The 19,952-nt window shown below is 41.7% G+C and overlaps 1 pseudogene; it reads left to right on the forward strand.

Moving 5' to 3' along the window:
• Positions 1–5,070: 5,070 nt before the first annotated feature.
• LOC141848363 (AAA-ATPase ASD, mitochondrial-like) lies at positions 5,071–6,568 on the forward strand (annotated as a pseudogene).
• The last annotated feature ends 13,384 nt before the right edge of the window (positions 6,569–19,952 follow it).

The following is a 19,952-nucleotide window of genomic DNA, read 5'->3' on the forward strand; positions in this document are numbered from 1 at the left end:
ATCATTTATGCCTCTCCTAACTCATCGATTTAATAGAATTTAAATTTTTGGTCGGTTATTTTATACTCAAAATTTTACCTGCTATTGACTACTACTATTTTAAAAGTACTGATAATCAAATAAATTATGGAAATAAATAATATACAATCACGTCCTAATTACTTGAACTCCAAGGATGCAAATTTGTTGACTAAGGCTACGAACGTCATTCCATTGACGGATTATCGGTCAGTCAACTCTCAGGTAATATCTGAATGAATTTATTAAATTATTATATTAATATTAGGATGTTTCTAATAAAGAATGTGTTATAGATTTTAATTGTAATATTTCGACGAAGATCGTTATTTTTTTTTTGATGGAAACTTAATGATAGTATTAAATATATAAGAGTTTTTATATTATTAATTGAGTATGAATAAATATTATAAGAAATATAATTGTGTAAGATTTAGAACATAAAATTTAATAACACTTACTAGTAAATCAATAGAAGTAGTAGATACGATGATTAAAAAAAATTAATATTTTATGTGTACAAGAGACAAAATAAGTAGGAGAGAAGACAAAAATGATAAAAAATTTAGATTTTAAGTTATAATACACAAGAATGAGTAAAATAAGAAATGAAGTACATATTATTGTTGATAGTTAGTTAAAAAAATGAACTAGTAGTGGTTAGAAAGAGATATAGGATTATAACTTTTCATATAGTAGTGGTGAAAAAACTATTAATAAAATTAATATATATGTATCTCAAAAAAGTTAGATGAACACATCAAATTTAAATTTTAGGATGACTTAGATGAAGTATTATAAAATATTTCGTCAACCGAAATAATTTTAATAGACGGAGATTTAAATGGACATATATGAGTGAAAAATGAAACATATGATAGGGTGTATGTGAGTTATGAGTTTGGAACAAAAAATAAAGAATGGAAAACTATATTAAATTTTACGATAGCATATAATCTTATACTAGCTAATATATTTTTTAAGAAAAAAAGAAGAATAGAAAGATTTGTAAAGATTGCAAGATCATCCTTAAAGAAAACTTAACTACCTAACATAAGTTAGTAGTATTGGATATAAGCCTCAAGCATAATATCAATAGAAGAAAAATATGCATAAGTGGTGGAAATGATGAGAAATAAAATATATTTAAGCAGAGGATAGAAGTATAAGTATTAGAAAAAATATATGGCAACTCAAATATGACATACTATAAAATGGTATCAAAGTTAAAAATAGTAGCCAATAGGGTACTCGATAAGTCAAAGGACGTGCATCACCAAATAAAGAATCTTGATAGTAGAATGAGAAAGGACAAGAGAAAGTGAAGGAAAAAAATAAATTGTCATGTCCCGAGAGACGATTGTCTAAAAAATTCGAGCAGCATTTCCCCTGTAATAATTCAACTTTTCCTGATACATTTTAACATAAAGGCCTATATGGCCGCTCAACAATACAACATATGTATAAACCAATTCCCAATCTCTAAGAACGGAATCCATAACAAAATAATATCTCTATCAACCCTAGCTCCAACCAATTCCCAATCTCTATCAATTCCACCGGAATCCAACATAGCATCAACCCTAAACAAGATCCTAACAGGTCCCAAAAGTCCCAATAGAAAACCCTAAATAAAAAAAAAAAACAAAACCTACTAGGAATCAATCCTAACAAAGTTCTAACACTCCGATCAATTCATCAACCCGCTCATTCCAATCTACCCATTCCATCAAAACCCAACAGATCGGAATCTAAGATGAAAGGATAAGATAGAAAGGAACCATAAACCGAGAGGGTACCTTGATTCGAATTAACAACGAAGTGAGTAGGGTTCGGGGAAGAGCAAATAGACTTTATTTCTCTCGTTCTGATAATCCAATTCTCAAACTCATTTTAAGTCTTTCGGAGAACTTGTTGTGCAGGTGACTCAATAGGTTCTCGGTTATGTTGGTCGTCCGTAATTAATCATTAATTACGAAACGATCATGAGTGACATCTAGTAGTACATCATGATCCCCAATTGATCGAAAAATCAACGATTGATTCCAGAACATCTTCTAAACCTTTCAGCAGCTACATTGAATCATGTCTCGTTCCTTTCACCGTCTTATACTCGCTTGGTTCAGTACATGGTCTATGTGTTGGTCCCCATTAGGCTGACTACGTCACATCTAACCCAAGATACTTTCTTGTCCTATGGATTCAAGTTACTTGTACATGCGTCCAAGAGTACCCGTACTCTTAACATGTAATGCTTTAGCTAAAGACTTTTAGTAATAATCCTGACAAGCGGTCGCAAGATATATGTCTCCTTTTCAAAGGAGCGGTGAATCCTTTGTGGGTTATTCAAATACCTTCGGGCACTTCGACTTATACCCAATCATCTTGGATCCACACCTCCTCGGAGATGCTTGCTTAAGATGTCAAAATATAAGCCTCCGTGATCAAGGTGACTTGAATATCGTAAGTCAAAGGAACTCGCACTTAAGCTGCACTGAGATCTTCATTGACATATATAAATCGAACCATATGAAGTCTCAAAGCAGGTCACTCCAATGAGCTAGTTACCTTTAACCAACATCCACGTTTAACTCTCAACATCTAATGTCGACAGCAGTGAGATCAGCTGCTTGGCTAACCAAGGAGTTCAAAACATGCTAGTCTCGACAGAATCGATAATGTTCGTGCTCATCAATTCCTCGACTAGGGATAATTCTAAAACATTCATAATTACACGTGTAGAGATGTTTACTAGTTGTGTGATCCAATCACAAATTCTCTCACGCTATGAATCGTATTGCGGACATTCAGTATTTGAGTTTAAGATCCAATCAAATATATATGGAATGTGCACTCAAATAGAAAATTGCTATTTATCTAATAAATAGTATAACCATAAGGCGATTACCTAGGACACCTCTCAAATCTAACATATGTGTCCTGACTTCCCGTAGTTGTAGCATGAGTCCTTGAATTTCTTGCCTTGAGCCTTCTTTTTGAACTGGTTGGGCTTCTTGGCATTTGGCTCGGCCAGGTTGGGCATCTCGTCGACAGTCCGCTTTATTCCTCTAGAGTCGGATAACTTTCGATTATCCTCTTCTATTCGTAGCCTTAGGAGCAGGTCTTCAAGCCTCATCGCCTTTTGCTTGTGCTTGAGATAATTTTTAAAATCCTTTCATGATGGAGGGAGTTTCTCGATTACCACGGCTACTGTGAACTACTCGTTCAGCTTCATGCCTTCAGCGTCCAGATCATGCAGTATTAATTGCATATCTTGGACTTGAGATGCCACGCTCTTGGAATCCACCATTTTGAAATCCAAAAATCGGCCGACGATGAATTTCTTCAATCCGGTATTTTCAATCTTGTATTTCTTTTCAAGTGATTCTCATAGAGATTTTGCCATCTCCATCGAACAATACACGTTATACAACATGTTGTCCAATGCGTTGAAAACATAGTTGCGGCATAGGAAATCTTTGTGCGACCACCCATCGCATGCAGCCTTGCTACCTTCCGTAGCGGCTGGCGGATCTTCACGCAAAAACCGTACAAGGTTTAGCGTCGTCAGATAGAACAGCATCTTTTGCTGCCATCTTTTGAAGTCGATTCCGTTGAATTTTTTCGGCTTCTCTCCATGCGGAATTGATGTCGGTGGAATGACGGTCGGAATGTTGTTGGTAGTCATATCAACTTGCAGAATATCATTTACGACTGTTGGTCCCGGTAGCTCCGGGAGGATGCAAATTGATACGGATCGTCGAGGCTAGTGTTCAACACTATATCCGTAAACGATATTGCTCCGCTACGGTGCTTACGGATAGTAGCAACTCATTCCCAAGATACAATGATGAACGTCTCGAAATAGTAACACTTTAAATTCCGAGACCAGCGAACCTTCTCGTAGGCTTTTTGGACTCCGAATGCACAAGATGAGATAAATGTACAGAAGATGAGTAGAATCGATGATTGATCGATGAAATTTTCAATATCTAGAGAGATCTATTTATACCAAATGAAGAGGTTGAATACTATTTGGGTGAGTGGATATACTCTAGACAGGATTGATCTGGGCCGTCCGATCTGGAGTGTGAAGTGAAAAGTGCAAAGTGCAAAGCGCTCATTGTGTGCATACGCACGTGGCGGGCTGTGGGCTCACAGGTGCGAGCACCTGCTCGCCCATGAAAGAGAGCACATGGGATTTTTTTTTGTTAACTCTATTAACACAACATCATTAATAAAGAAAGGAAGCCCATCGAAAATTTTTGATGTGGGACTATTCCCATGTATTTCCTTATATAACATTAAATAACAATTAATGTTATTTTGGATCGATTTTAATTAATTAATTTTTCATTCTCTCTTAATCGATTTTGAACAAATTAATAATTTAAATTTATTTACACGAAACGTAGATTTCGATTTTGAAGTCAATTATGACATTTGATGATATTTCAATTTTTTTATAGGTCTGTTAAGACCCCAATATCTAATAATATTTATAGTTTGAATCTTAATTATTATGATGAACTGTTAAATTTTTTTTTAGTGGGATGAAAATTTTAAAATATTAATTATTAGATGAGAACTGTTTATACTTTCGAATTTATCTAATGGACAAATGAGACCAAGATAGTTTCCTTTCAAAATTAATTGGTTTAGTAAGAATTTGAACATATGAATTATTAAGAAAATATCAAGAAAAGTAATAAATAAAATATGAAACAAATAATTATAAGTTGCTTCGACTACATGCTTAACACCGTATGTCACCGTGGGGTCCACCTAAACCTGCTAGGCTAACGTCAACGACGTGGTCGATTCCTTCATCCTTACGCACCACGGAAGTCAATAGTCAATGATCTTATAATTTCTTTTTCTCCTCTACATTGAACCAAGACGAAACAAACCAGTCAGAGGAGAGACGAAACCCTTATGAAACTTTCTAATGAAATTACAGGAGTTAATTTTTATTGCGATCTTCTTTCTCGCTATAAAATACATAAATGGCGACGAGAGTTCAGTAGTATCGATCGATTCAAGGAGTGAAGGATGGCTCCGAGCGATATCGGCGAGAAGTGGGCGGCGGCGTTGTGGTCGCTCGCGGCCACCGCTATGTTCCTTTGGCCCCTCGTTTACCGTTACTTCCCCGGCATCCAGTTCTTCGAGTACTCCCTCGCTAAATACTCCCGCCGCCTTGTCGCCCTCGTCTTCCCCTACATCCACATCACCTTCCCCGAGTTCTCCGGCGAGCGCATGAAGCGAAGCGACGCCTACGCCGCCATAGAGTCTTACCTCGCCGCATCCTGCACTCAGTCTGCCACCAAGCTCAAGGCCGAGCTCGGTAAGGACTCCTCCTCCCTCACCCTCAGCATGGACGAGTACGAGGAGGTCACCGACGACTTCCGCGGCGTTCGGATCTGGTGGAACTCTGTCTCCCGCTCGCCACCTCAGAACTCCTTTTCCTTCTACCCGCAGCCGGACTCCCGCCGCTACTTCCGCCTCGTCTTCCACCGCCGCAACCGCGACCTCGTAGTGGGATCCTACCTCGACCACGTCCTCGCCGCGGGCCGCGAGGCCGCCTTACGCAACCGCCGCCGCAAGCTCTACACCAACAACCCCAGCGACAATTGGTACGGTTACAAGAAGGCTGTCTGGAGCCACGTCGCGTTCACCCATCCCTCGACGTTCGCGACCCTGGCGATGGACCCCGACAAGAAGAAGGAGATCGTGGCCGACCTGGAGGCGTTCCGAAGCGGGAAGGACTTCTACACCAAGATCGGCAAGCCATGGAAACGCGGCTACCTCCTCTACGGCCCGCCGGGAACCGGAAAGTCCACCATGATCGCCGCCATCGCCAACTACCTCGACTACGACGTCTACGACCTCGAGCTCACCTCCGTCAAGGACAACACCGAGCTCCGGAAGCTGTTCATCGAGACAACCGGCAAGTCCATCATCGTGATCGAAGACATCGACTGCTCGCTCGACCTCACTGGCGAGCGGAAAGAAGAAGGACGACAAGGAGGACGATGACAAGGAGGGTAGCAGTGACAGAAAGCCTCCAGTGAATCCGCCTGGGGATGATAAGAAACAGAGCAAGGTGACCCTCTCGGGACTTCTTAACTTCATCGACGGATTATGGTCGGCGTGCGGCGGCGAGCGGCTCATCATATTCACGACCAACCACGTGGATAAGCTAGATCCGGCGCTGATACGGCGCGGGAGGATGGACAAGCACATCGAGATGTCGTATTGCAGCTTCGAGGCATTTAAGGTGTTGGCGGCCAACTACCTCGGGGTTGTCGATGACGACCACCGGCTGTTCGAGGACGTGAGGGTGCTGATAGATGAGGTGAAGATGACGCCGGCCGACGTGGCGGAGAATCTGATGCCCAAGGCGGGGGACGATGCGGAATCGTGCCTCCGAAGGCTGATCCAAGCGCTGGAGGAGGCCCAAGAAAAAGCAACAGAGAGGGTGGAGGAAGGAAATAGCAACGACGGGACGGCGGAGAGCGAAGTGTTAATTAATTTCACAGGTTGTTCATAATTTGATTAGCCTATATATATATATATATATATATATATATATATATATATATAGGAATTTCCTGCGCAACCGCCCGATGCGCGATCGTGCGCGCACCGATCGCAGCCGTCGCGATTGCACAGTGTTTCTCCTCGGACGTTCGTCGCTTTCCGGCGTCCGTTCATCGCCGTAATTAACACCTAATTAGGATGGCCGTCGGTGACCGGATAGATTAATTTTTCGTCGCGCGGGATTCACAGGTTGTTCATAATTTGATTAGCCAATATATATATATAGTCACATCTTGTTTCGTGTAGTTGTATAATTGTGGCATACTGGTCGTATAATTTTAGTGCAAGTGAAATCAAACACGTCTCAATTCTTCTGTATATAAGTTTTTAAGATCCAATAAAGAAATTGTTAATGTTAGTGGAGTTGGTAATATGTTTAGTTGACTATTTAACTTAGCTACGAACGGCATACTGGTCCAAATATATAGCACATCAGACAGAGAGAAAAATTGATCTTGTATCCTAACTCGATAACCTCAGCTCGATGTATAAATCAAGTCGGGATCCAAATTCCTACCTCTTTGAGAAATCCACTCCGGTGCAGTAGCTTCCTCCCGAACTCTGACCCCGACCACTCTGTCGAGTCCACCCAACTCGACGCCATTCCTTCTTACTCCACTCAGACACGAGCTCAACGTGAAGAGATAGTTCAAGTCGAGATTCGACACCCAACTCGGCGATTAAGCTCAGCTCAGATAAGACAGCTGACCCCTCTACTTAGGTCTGAGTTTACACCCTAGGTCGAGCTCCGACTCCAGGGCTTCACTTGGTCATATTCCGACTTGGTCCCTAGCCTATCCTGGACTTGAGCCTTATCCCCCAGTATCTTGTTTCACACTCAACGGACTCCGCCTCGCTCCTTCAGCTAGTTGTACTGCCACCTGAGGGACAGAGGTAATCAAGTGATATGATGGCTAATCTACTCCCCTACTTATGCGGCATGATGGTGTTGTATGATGATGAATGACACGATGTCTCGTTATTATGGCCATGATGGGACACTTTCCTTACCTAAATGGGATATATCATCTACCAAGATCTCCGCGCACGAATATTCCCCTTAATTAAGGACAAGATAAGTTTTTTTTTCATTTTCTCACCCTCGCATGTATAATCCTCATTCTTTGCAAATATAGGTATGCATACACCCTTGTTACACCCTCGCAATTAAGTCATGCCTTCTCTCTTTACCGATGACTTACTTGAGTGTCGGAGTGGTTAAGACAGGGTACCCCTAGCCTCCCTTCTCATCTCTTTGGTGCTTGCAGGATTACGGAGCTCATCGTCCTCTTTCCTTCCTGCAAGGCCAACTTAGGTGCCTAGGCGGTCGGTGACGTGTCCAAGGGGTGATCTCAACAGGAACATATTTTGGTATCGTTTGTGGGAAACTTTTTTCCTCTTGATTTGAGACATGCCCATGGACGATCCCAACAGGTCGACCCTCATCACCATGACACAAGAAGAATTCAACTGCTTAGTGGTCGCTGTTATCCAAGCGACTTCACAAAATTAGCCCAACGCCCCGACTTCACCCTCCAGGATACCGACACGATCCGCTGAAGTCCCTCAGATCCCCCCTCGAAGGCCGCAACTACCAGTGGAAGCGCAGCGAGCCCATCCCGTAAGGCCCGTACGAGAAGCAAAATACTATGACATGCCCATGGAATCCATAGCAGAGAGAACTCCCTCTAGGGACCCGGCCAAAGGCAAAGAACCTTGGCTAGGAGACGGAAGTGAGCTCGACAACTCGCCTTTCACTAGGCGAATACTAGAAGAAGAGCTGCCCCGTCATTTCCGGACTCCGCAGCTCGCTGACTACACCGAAGCTACGAATTCAGAAGATCATATAGGACAGTTTGAGAACGCCGCCTTACTACATCAGTACACGGATGGTATCAAGTTTCGTGTCTTTCTGACAACACTAGCTGGGTCGGCTCAATGCTGGTTCAACAAGCTCCCCCTTCCTCCATTTGCTCCTTTGCCGACTTCAAGGATTCCTTTTTACAACACTTCACCGCTAGTAAAACTTACTGCAAGACATCAATAGACCTCTTTTCTGTCAAGCAGAAGTCGCGAGAATCCTTGAACAAATATGTGCATCGCTTCAATCAAATGACGCAAGAGGTACCTTCCGCGGCTTCTGAGGTCCCGGTGAGTGCTTTCTCACAAGGATTGTTAGAAGGAGACTTCTTCAGGTCCTTGATAAAAAAGCTGCCTGAGAACTTTGATGTATTGTTGAGCTGAGCCGTCAAATACATCAATGTGGAATGAAGCCTATGATACGACCCTTGAAGATCTCAAGGCCTATCTAGTTCATTTACCTTGGTTGGCAAAACCTCTACCCGGGGAACCACTATAGATATACCTCTAGGCTACCAACTTGGCGGTCAGCTCAGTCCTAGTCAAGTAAATGCCCTGTATGCTTCTCCAGGCATTTGTTAAAGGATGCCAAGATGTGATACACTAATTTGGAGAAGCTAGAATGGATTTTAGTCCTAGCTACTCTGCAACTAGGCCTTACTTCCTATCCCATCCAGTCACAGTGTTAACTAACAGCAATTTGGGAAGAGTATTGACCCATCCAGAGGCATCGAGGTGACTCATCAAATGGACTATAGAGCTCGACGAGTGCGACATCCAATACCAGTCCCGCACCTCCATTAAGGCTCAAGCCCTAATCGACTTCCTCACTGAAGTACCCGAGTCTGAGCCGGAAGGTATCTGGAAAGTCTTCGTGGACAGTTCGACAACTAGACACGAGAGTGGAGTCGGCGTTCTACTAGTCTCCCCTCGATAAGAAGTAATTTAGCTCTCTATTCGATTAAGTTTCAGGGCCTCCAACAATGAAGCCGAGTACGAGGCCTTGCTCGCCGGCCTACAAGCCACAAAACAGTGGGTGCGACTCGAGTTTGGATCCATTTTGACTGACATTGAAGGAAACTTTGAGATTAAGAATGATAGACTTTGTAGATATGTCGAGACCTTCACCAAATTAAAAGTCGAGTTCGTAGAAGTCTACCTCCAAAAGATCCCCTGAGCCGAGAATTGCAAGGCAGCCGAGCTGGCCAAAATAGCCAGTTCCCTCACGGAATGGGCAGCAGAGGAGCTGGTCACTCAAGTTGCCTTGATAGCCCAGATTGATCAACCGACTTGTTTGATAGAGCCGACAGATTGGAGGAGTCCCTTACTCGCCTTCCTTCAAAGGGGCGAGGCACCTGTCGATTCCAACTACGCATTCTCAAAAGGAGAGCCTCCCGTTTTATCCTAGTCGGAGACAAGTTGTACCGACGAGTCTTCTCGCGTCCTTTGCCGAGGATGTTGAGTATGTGATGAAAGAAGTTCATCAGGGCAACTGTAGAAATCATATCGGAGGTCAAGCTCTAGCTCAAAAGATCCTATTAGTTGATTATTTTGACCCACTCTACAGACTGACTCGACTAGACTTGTGGCCACTTGCATTCATTGCCAAAAATATCAGTCTGTCACCAAGCACTCAACTGGCCTGTTGAAGGCAGCCGTCATCTCCTGTCCCTTTGATCAATGGGGAATGGACAGTCGGACCCTTCCCGACTGGACCTCAACAAAAGAACTTCCTTCTAGTCGATGTGGACTATTTCTCCAAATAAGTAGAAGCTGAAGCCTTGGCCTAGATCACCGAAGACACAGTACTCAAATTCTTGTGGAAGAACATTGTATGTCGGTATGGTATACCTCACGGACTCATCTCCAATAATGGCTGACAATTCCAAGGGAAGAAGCTCCAAGAGTGGTGTAAAAGCTTTGGTATTCAGTAAGCCTTCACGTCAGTAGTCTATCCACAGAGCAATGGGCAGACCGAGGTTGTCAACCGGGAGATCATACGGGGGTTGAAGACTAAACTGGATCATGAAGGAGGTAGTTGGGTTGAGGAGCTATCGTGCGCCCTTTCATCTTATCGCACTACTCCTCAGGAAAGTACTGGTATGGCGCGCTTCTACTTAGTCTACGGAGTAGAAGCAGTCGTCCTCGTAGAAATCGGGATGGAGTCAGATCAGCAATGACTCTATGATGATGACAACAATGGCCAAAGATTTATGAAACTTGACCTGGTCATAGAAGCTCGAGACAAGGCGGTAGCCTGCTTGACTGCATACCGACAAAGGATGTGCCGCACCTACAACAAACGAGTGATCCCTCGGGGCTTCCAAGTTAAAGATTTAGTTTGGAAGAAAGTCAAGGCAGTAGGAGATGTCGGCAAGTTAGATCCACAATGGGGAGGCCCTTAATGAATCACTCGGAAGACGAGCTCTATCTCATACTATCTGACCGATCCCGAAGGTAAAGAACTAGCTCGGCTATGAAATTCTACTCATTTACGACCTTATCGGATCTAAGCTCCAAGGCCTAAGCTCTAAGGCCTCTGCTAACCGACTCTTAGGAGCTTGAACCACTCCTTATCCCTCTATGTATATTCTATTGTAATTTATTGATGACTCTAATGAATATGCTCCTTGTAGGCCACTTTTGTTCCCGATCTCTCTCTCCTTTGGTCTCGGACCAGCGGCGTCCTTCAGTAATTGCTCTTTTCATGGTTCAACCTTTTTTGATTCAGACATAATCGTGGATCGAGATCTATATCCCCTGGTCTTAGACCAGCGACGTCCTTCAGCAATTACCCTTTTTAGGGTTCTACCTCTCTCGACTCGGACATAGTCATAGATCGAGCTTTATATTAGGTTGTAAGGGTGCAAACATAGTCCCACATCTAAAATATATAGAAAAGATTATGAGTTTAAAAGGATGCAAACATAGATCCATCCTTTTGGATTGAGCCCAAGAATAAAACCATGAGGGCTAGGCCCAAAGTAGACAATATCATGTCATTGTGGAGATATTTTGATTCCATCAGTTCTTACAAGTGGTATCAGAGCGAGGCCGCTCTTCACCGGACTAACCGCTGGAAGAGCCATGATCCAGATCTAACCATGTGGGTTGAACCTTAAACAAAAGAAGTGGGTGCTCCCGTGTCTAAATCAAGAGAATCAGACACTAGGCAGAAAGTTTTAGTTGTGGCTAGGTAAAAAGTCCTAGTAGGTCGGATTGACTGAGGGGCAGGAAGTCCTAGTAGGTCGGATGGACCGAGGGGCAGGAAGTCCTAGTAGGTTGGGTGGATCGAGGAGCAAAAAGTCCTGATGGATCGAGGATTCGGACATCAAATGAAGGCTTTCCATTTGAGGGGGGTCTGTGATCCTTTGTTTTAAGAGGAGAATTGTTGGGTTGCAAGGGTACAAACATAGTCTCACATCTAAAACACATGAAAAAGATCGTTTTAAAGGATGGAAGATATCTTCATTGGTATGAGGCCTTTTAGGTTAAGCTCAAGAACAAAACCATGAGGGCTTAGGTCCAAAGTGGACAATATCATACCATTATGGAGATATTTTGATTCCATCGGTTCTAACACTTTATATCCCTTGGTCTCGGACCAGCGGCATATTTGCTACCGGTGTCTCTTCTCCTCTAGAGCCAAGTGCCATCGACTCAAACTATCATTTCTTTCCCCAACTCCTGGGCTTAAGGCATTTCTCTCTCAGTTTGAGGAGTTAAGTTAATCTTATTAGTTTTTGCCAAGTCCAATCAGTTTTTGCCAAGATTAAGAGACGAGCTAGCAAGAAGATATTTCATTAACGAAGAAAGACATTACATTGATAAGTACAGTTCCCTCACTCACTCTCCCTTTCTCTCGGATTTGGGTAGCTCGACCCAGATCTTATCTATGTCTAAAAAGTCTAAGAAAGTGCTCGGGGGAAGCAAGCCAGCTTGGTACACATGCTTCAGTGCTCCCTCAAACCCGTGTTACATCATCCTCGCTGTCTTGGTATGAAACATATCTAGAAACTCTTCAGACCGCAGCCACGCCTCCTGCCAAGTTCACTCTCAGTCTTCTTCTCCTTTCTTGTATGCCTCGAGCTCGGCTCAGGCCTTCTCCAGAGCAGCTTCCAAGACCCTCTAGACTTTGACGGCATCGGCTGTCTGTTTCTGTAAGATCTCAGCGCCCTCGGCAACCTGGTATAATTGAACCTCCCAATTGGCCAACTGGTCTCAGGCCTGGTCTAGGTGGGCCCCTTGTTGGTTAGTCAAGGTAACCAACTTGGTCACCTCTTATTGTAGGGGCTCCACTATGGTTTGCAGCAACTCCTTTTCATGGGCCTGCGCCTCATGCAGCTCTAGAGCCATCGTCTGCTCCTTCGCTTGGTCGAGATCTTCCTGGTAATGGGCCAAGCTGACTCGTTGCTCCTCGACCTTCTACCGACTTCATTGCAGATCGACCTTCAGTGCTTCGATCCCGGGGTTGCTCTGGGACTCTCGGGCAGCGTATTCCACCGGTGGTTGGTGCTCAGGGACATGGTGAAGAACTATTGGAATTGGGACGTCAGTGGCCGTTGTCTTCTCTGTCATAGATCAGAGCTCAGGTGGAAGGGGTTTTCCATCTGACTGCCATTGACCACTTGAGTATTTTTCGTCGTCAGAAATTATTTCCAACGATCGGAGAAGCCAGGAGTCGTTGTTGGGTTGTTGTTAATCATTCTTGATCGTTCGACGACCATCTACAATTTTCTCGGAAGCTTACAAAGCTTCCGGAGATTGTTCCATCTTTGCCAAAAAGGGTTCTAGCCATTTGCCCCAAATTGGCGGTCAAAGGTTAACCACTGAAATATGAGTCGGGAATACGATTGTCGGCTATAATTAGAAAGCCCCGAAAAATGATCGCAACAAGTGTTGTTGCGTGTTTTTTGATATTAGAGTTTTCTCTCAAATCGATCGTTGTCGATCATCGACTAGTATCGAAGATAGTGATGCGACTTGTGTCTTTGAAAAAGCCGTCCATACGAGAGCTTGACGTGGATCATCGGTAGAGGCGGAGTTTTGATAGAGCCGCTCGATTGATGTCAATTCCATTCCACAACATCTGTCAGGTATGCTTAGAATAAATTATTATTCCGTAAAAAGAAAATTTTAATTCTAGTTATGCCATGTACCTATTGTATCGTGCATGTGTGTGTTGCGAGTACTGTAATAATTATGTTCAATTATTGTATTTTCTTCTGCTGCGCACGTTTGTGAAACGTGTAAACACATGCAATGCACTGGGTCAATCCCAATAGTTCTGAGGTCGAGTACCGAGTCAGTCGAGCGTTGAGGCTGAGCTGAGTGTCGAGTCAACGGAGTTAACTGAGTGCCAAGTTAGCAAAGTCAATCGAGTTAGCCGATTTGGCCAAGTTCAAGCTACCTTGGCTGAGTCCGAACTGCCGAGTCACCGAGTGCCTAGGCTTGCGTTACATAATTTTCTTAAAATAGAATCATTTCTTTCAACAATATTTAGAGGTCACGACGGATGTTTGTTTCTCAAGATATAACGATGGACCGTGATCCCTACCAATTTGGTCATGACGAATTAAAATTGTACGTGAATGCTATTATAAGTTCTACTGAGTGAAAAAGCACGATAGAGAGGAAAATTTTAGGGGAACAAAGGTGGATGGAGATAATTTGCTTGCACTCCTCTTGCTCAAGATCATGACCACCTCTTTTATAGGAGTTCTGACCTTAGACAATCGTTAAATGGCTAGTTAACGACCATTTACTGTCTTTATTCATCCGGATCAAAACACCAACCATAGTCAACCGTTTCGCTTGAGAGGTTAGGATACGCCTTTAACATCAGTTAATGCATCTACTATGTAATTGAGCGGGTAGAAAAATTGATTCGAGTGGCAAAATATTGATTCATTCACTTGAGCAAATTTTGCTCGACCGATCTAGCATCGACACATACAAGTCGTGCTCGCACATGAGTCAACTTAGGTCAGTCCAATCCGGGCCCTAGATTTGTACCTGACCTATGCACCCATACATGAGAGAAAGTCTCTTCCCATGCATATGCTCACAACATCAATGCATGTGATGCAATATAAACTAATAATAAAGCCACGAGACTCCCAATGTGAGACTAAAAATTCGTGTCCAATAGAGTCTCCTTCATTCATATCTTCTTGTTTTCATTTAAATTTCTAATACTCCCCCATATAAATAGAAATATGGTATGTGATATCATTCAACAGTTGAGTCCAGTATAGGACAGGTAAGTTTTACCCTTTGAACCTTTCCTTGTGAAGACATATTTGCATACTAGCTGACAGTAGATACAATGTTCTTGAACTGTACTGCCATTTGTGTAAGTATTGATATATCTCACCTAGGGCTCTCTCTGATACAACTCAGTTCTCATGAGTATGTTCGTTCATGGCTTCTATGAGAAGTTCTAATAATTTTGCCTCCAATTCTCTTCGAAGCAGCCCAACTTCTTTCTCACATAGGTGATCTCTCAAGAGTATTCTATGTTACTCTACTGGATCATTAAAAGTCATGCACTTAATCTCCATCCTTTCATTGATCCATGGGTCGTTCTCTTATAGTGATCTACTTAGTCTGTGAAGTTAGATTGCTCCTTTAAACTTAGTTCTTAAGATCTCCAGTCTGCATAGGTTGATTTTCTTTTGCACCAATAATCCTCATCGACATTAAGTCTATCTTTCACGATGAGCTTGCAACTAACTCTCTAATTAACTTTTTGGTTAGCAGATCCACTAGGTTATCTTTTGACTTCACATAATCAACAGTAATAACTTTCGTTGAGAGTAGTTGCCTAATGAAATTATGTCTATGACGTATATGTCTAGACTTGCTATTATATAAATGACTTTGTGTCCGCCAATCGTCGATTGACTATCATAATGTATGCATATTATCAACAAAGGTTTCACCCATCCTAGAACATCTTCTAAGAATTATTGTAGTCATTTAGCCTCTTTACTATATTTGTCAAGATTTACAAACTTAGATCCATCGTGGAGTTGGTTATTACAATTTTCTTAAAAGATTTTCACGAAATGGTTGTAATTCCCAAAGTGAATACATATCCATTTGTAAACTTAGAGTCTTTCATGTCAGATATCAAATTCACATCGTTGTATCCTTCGATCATAGTAGGATATCTCGTATAGTGTAATCCATAATCACGAGTATATTTCAATTACCTCAGTACTCTCATTATCCCATTCAAATGCTCAACACTGGGATTACTGTTGGAAATATGAATGAAAACAAGGAAATGGAAGGATGAAGAAGACCCTCATATGGAGGAGTTTTAGTCCCATATTGGTAGTTGAGGGGAACTTGGTTGGTTTATATTGTATCACAAGCATTGATGTTGTGAACAAATACATGGGGAGAGACTCTCTCTCACGCGTGGGTGCATAGGGTGGGGTGCAAATCCAGGGCCGGATTGTACTACCCACAAGGCAACTTGTGTACGAACACGACCTGCACGCGTCGAATGTCGGACCAATCAGGACATAATTTGCCCAAGCGGATCAACCAATATTTTGCCATCTCATTCTATTTTTTTGTAACGGACGAGTTAATGACTTGGCATTGAAATGACCAAGGATTATTACAGACGTTGTCTGTTTCAAATCAAGAGTCATTAATCTATTAATTATACCATTAATTGGAGATTAATGGGAGATGTGTTATAAAAGAGGAAGTGATGGGAGCACAGAATAATAATCATTTTTTTCTCTGCTACCCTTTCCTCTGCTTCCCCACTCCGGTGATAGATAGCTTTTGGGTGTAATCGGTTCGTCGGTAATGATCTGTGCTTGATCGTTTTGTCGGTCCAGTCGTTGTATCCTGGGAAACAGACGTCCAGAGGGGACGAATCTATTTTAAGGAAACTGCGTTGAACGCAAGCCTCGATCACTCGCCAACTCGGCTCGATTCGGCACCTCGGGTCGGCTCCTCGGATCGGCTCGGCACCTCAGCTCGACACCTCGGATCGGCTCGGCACCTCGGCTCGGCAACTCGGCTCGGCTCGGCAACTCGGCTCAGCTCGGCACCTCGGCTCGGCTCAGTTCGACACCTCGGCTCGGCTCAGCACCTCGGCTCGACAACTCGGGTTGGCTCGGCAACTCGGCTCAGCTCAGCACCTCGGGTCGGCTCGGCACCTCGGCTCGGCAACTCGGCTCGGCTCGGCAACTCGAGTTGGCACTCGCCACTCAGCTCTCTTCGACAAAGATAGTCAACAATTACTCGTGTATCTACTCAGTTTACTCACTGCGTAGGTTAAGTCTGGTCGTATACAACTCATCAAGTACATCAGACTTCCAATTACCTTGGAGTACTCTATCTGAGAGATACTCCCTCCTTAGTTTTTTGATAAATGTTGACTTGTATCTATCCCCATGGTGAATCTCTCAAGAATTTTATCCACATAATGGAACTGACTCAAAACAAGTCCTTTTGATATTCTAAGAATTTTAATTCCTAAAATCAAATCAGCTAGACCTATGTCTTTTATGTCAAATCTTGAGTTCAATATGTCTTTAGTGGATTTGATTATCTTATCATTACTCACAATGATAAGTATGTTATTTACATATAATTAAGCACAAGATGACAGTCATTCTCTAGTGGCTTTCATGTTAACACATTTATTATATTCATTAATCTTAAATCCATTTATTTCATGATATTATCAAATTTCTCATACCACTACTTTGACACTTATTTCAAGTCATATAATAACTTTACTTTGGTACTTGTTTTAAGTCATATAATAACTTCACAAATCTACAAACTTTATTTTTCTATCCTGGCACAGAAAACACTTTAGGTTGCACCATATAATTTTTTTTTTCTAAATCTTCATTTAGAAAAGTTGTCTTTACATCTATCTGAATATTTTCAGATTCCACATAGTGGTAATCGCCAATAACACTCTAATGGAAGTTATTCTTGATACTAGAGAATATATATCAAAGAAATCAAGACCTACTCTTTGTCGATAACCTTTAATTACCAATCTAGCCTTGTACTTATCAATCATGTCATCTAATATCTTCTTTTTTAAAATCCACTTACACTCTAGTGGTCTACTTCCCTAAGAAAGATCCATAAGTTCCCAAATTTGATTTAGCAAGATAGAGTCAATCTCAAATACAATTGTCTTTTTCCATTGAGGTCCCTTAGAAGAGCTCACTATTTTTGAATAACTTTGGGATCATTTTCCAATATAAAAGTGGTAAAATCCGTTCTGAAGGATTTTTTTCATCTTTTACTTCATCTAAGCTCAACCTCAACTGGTTCATCATCATCTTCTTCTTGTGTTTCATATGCTCGTTTTGAGAAGCTAGCATCCTCTCGAGTTTTATATAGAAACACATGTTCGAAGAATGAGATATTTTTCGATTCAATAATTTAGTTCTTGTGTATCTCTGGTATTTGAGATTCATATACAAGGAACCTATAAGCACTGTTGTTATGTGTATATCCAATAAATATGCAATCAATAGTTTTTGATCCTATCTTGATCCTTTTTGGATTAGACATCAAAACTTTGGTTAGACACCCCCACACTCGTAATTATCTGTAGGATGGTTGTCTTCTATTCTACAACTCATAAGGACTCTTATCTATTTTCTTTCGGGGCACCTTATTCAAAAGGTAATTAGCTCAACACAGCTTCCCCCCACATGTGCTTTGGTAGTCCAGAGCTCAATAGAAGAACATTCGTCATCTCTTTCAGAGTATGATCCTTTTGTTCAACAATACTATTTTGCTGAGGAGTATAGGAAGCTATTATTTTATGTTTGATCACATGTTCAACACACAACTCAACGAATGGTGATACATATTCATCACCTTGATCACTTCGAACTACCTTAATCTTTTTCTTAAGTTGGGTTTCAACCTTATTTTTATAGAAAATAAATTTCTCTATAGCTTCATCCTTACTTTTGAGAAGTATATAAAATAATATTTTATGTTATCATCAACAAAAGTGATGAAGTATTTATTCCCACCACGTGTTGGTGTACCCTTTAGGTCGCACATGTCGATGTGTATTAGGCCGAGTGACTCATTGCTTCTTTTAATATGTTGAAAGGATGACTTTGTCATTTTAGCTTCAACACAAGTCTTAACGTTTGTGTTTTGGGTCAAGGTGAAATATAAGTATGCTTTGCATGTTAAATAATCTACGCAATACATCATAATTAATATGTTCTAGTCTAATATCATAAATATGAAGACTCAAGCATATAGATAGAAGAGTTTTCATTCTTATTAATTGTGGGTCTAATGACCATTACATTGAACTTAAATAGCCCATCAACTATATAACCCTTTCCTACAAATATTTTATTTTGGATAGTACAATTATGTCCGACTTAAAATTATATGAAAATCATGTTTGCTCAGAAGTGATCTAAACACTAGATTCCATTGTTGGCCTAATGACCATTACATTGAGCTTAAATAGCTTATCAATTATATAACCCTTTCCTACAAATATTTTATTTTTGGACAATACAATTCTGTCCGACTCAAAAATAATATGAAAATCATTGTTTAAAGTGAGCGCCTTGCCCGAGATCATATTCAACACCATTTTCCCTTGGACCTTGATGTCCGAGGTTGCTGAGTCATCCATGAACAATATGTCCCCATCAACTTCTTCGAAGTTGTGAAGCACCTCCTTGTTGCAACACATATGTCTGGTGGCACCGGTATCGATTCACTATTATCAAAGTTAACCCACGAGGTTCAGCTTGGAGATCACGACATAAAGGTTGTCCATTTCTGATCCCTTGTTCTGGTTGACCTCCTACTTCTTCTTTGACTTTTTGCACTCTAAAGACTCGTGACCAACTTGGTCACAATTGAAAGACTTCCCAAAGAATTTCTTCTTGCTTACGTCTCCTCTAGGTCCCATCTTGGAAGATTTGAGATTCTTCCGTTTCGAGTTTTGATCGTGCTCGACTACATTGACTTCATAGTAACCTGAGGGAACAGTTTTCTCTCTGAACTCTTGTTGTCATTCTCAATGCGAAATTTAACGACGAGTTCTTCCACATTCATCTCCTTTTGCTTATGTTTTAGGTAGTTCTTAAAATCCTTCAGCCAAGAGGTAGCTTCTCAATGATAGCAGCCATCTAGAATGTTTCACTTAGAATCATGCATTCTGAGTGAATCTCGTGTAGGATCACCTAAAGCTCCTGGACTTGACCGATTGTTATCTTGGAGGCAACCATCTTATAGTTCAGGAATCGACCCATGATGAACTTCTTGGTCCTCGCATCCTCCGTCTTGTAGTTCTTGTCTAGGGACTCTTACAACTCCTTAATCGTTCTTTTCGTGCTATACACAACATATAGTGAGTCAGCAAAACAGTTGAGATGTAGTTTTGGCATAGGAACTTAGAATGAGTCCATGCCTCTACTGCACTGATGGTC

Source organism: Curcuma longa, chromosome 17 (genome assembly GCF_044706935.1).
Source record: "Curcuma longa cultivar G26 ecotype Majalengka, Jawa Barat chromosome 17, ITB_CL_G26_1.1, whole genome shotgun sequence".
In the NCBI taxonomy this organism is placed as follows: domain Eukaryota; kingdom Viridiplantae; phylum Streptophyta; class Magnoliopsida; order Zingiberales; family Zingiberaceae; genus Curcuma; species Curcuma longa.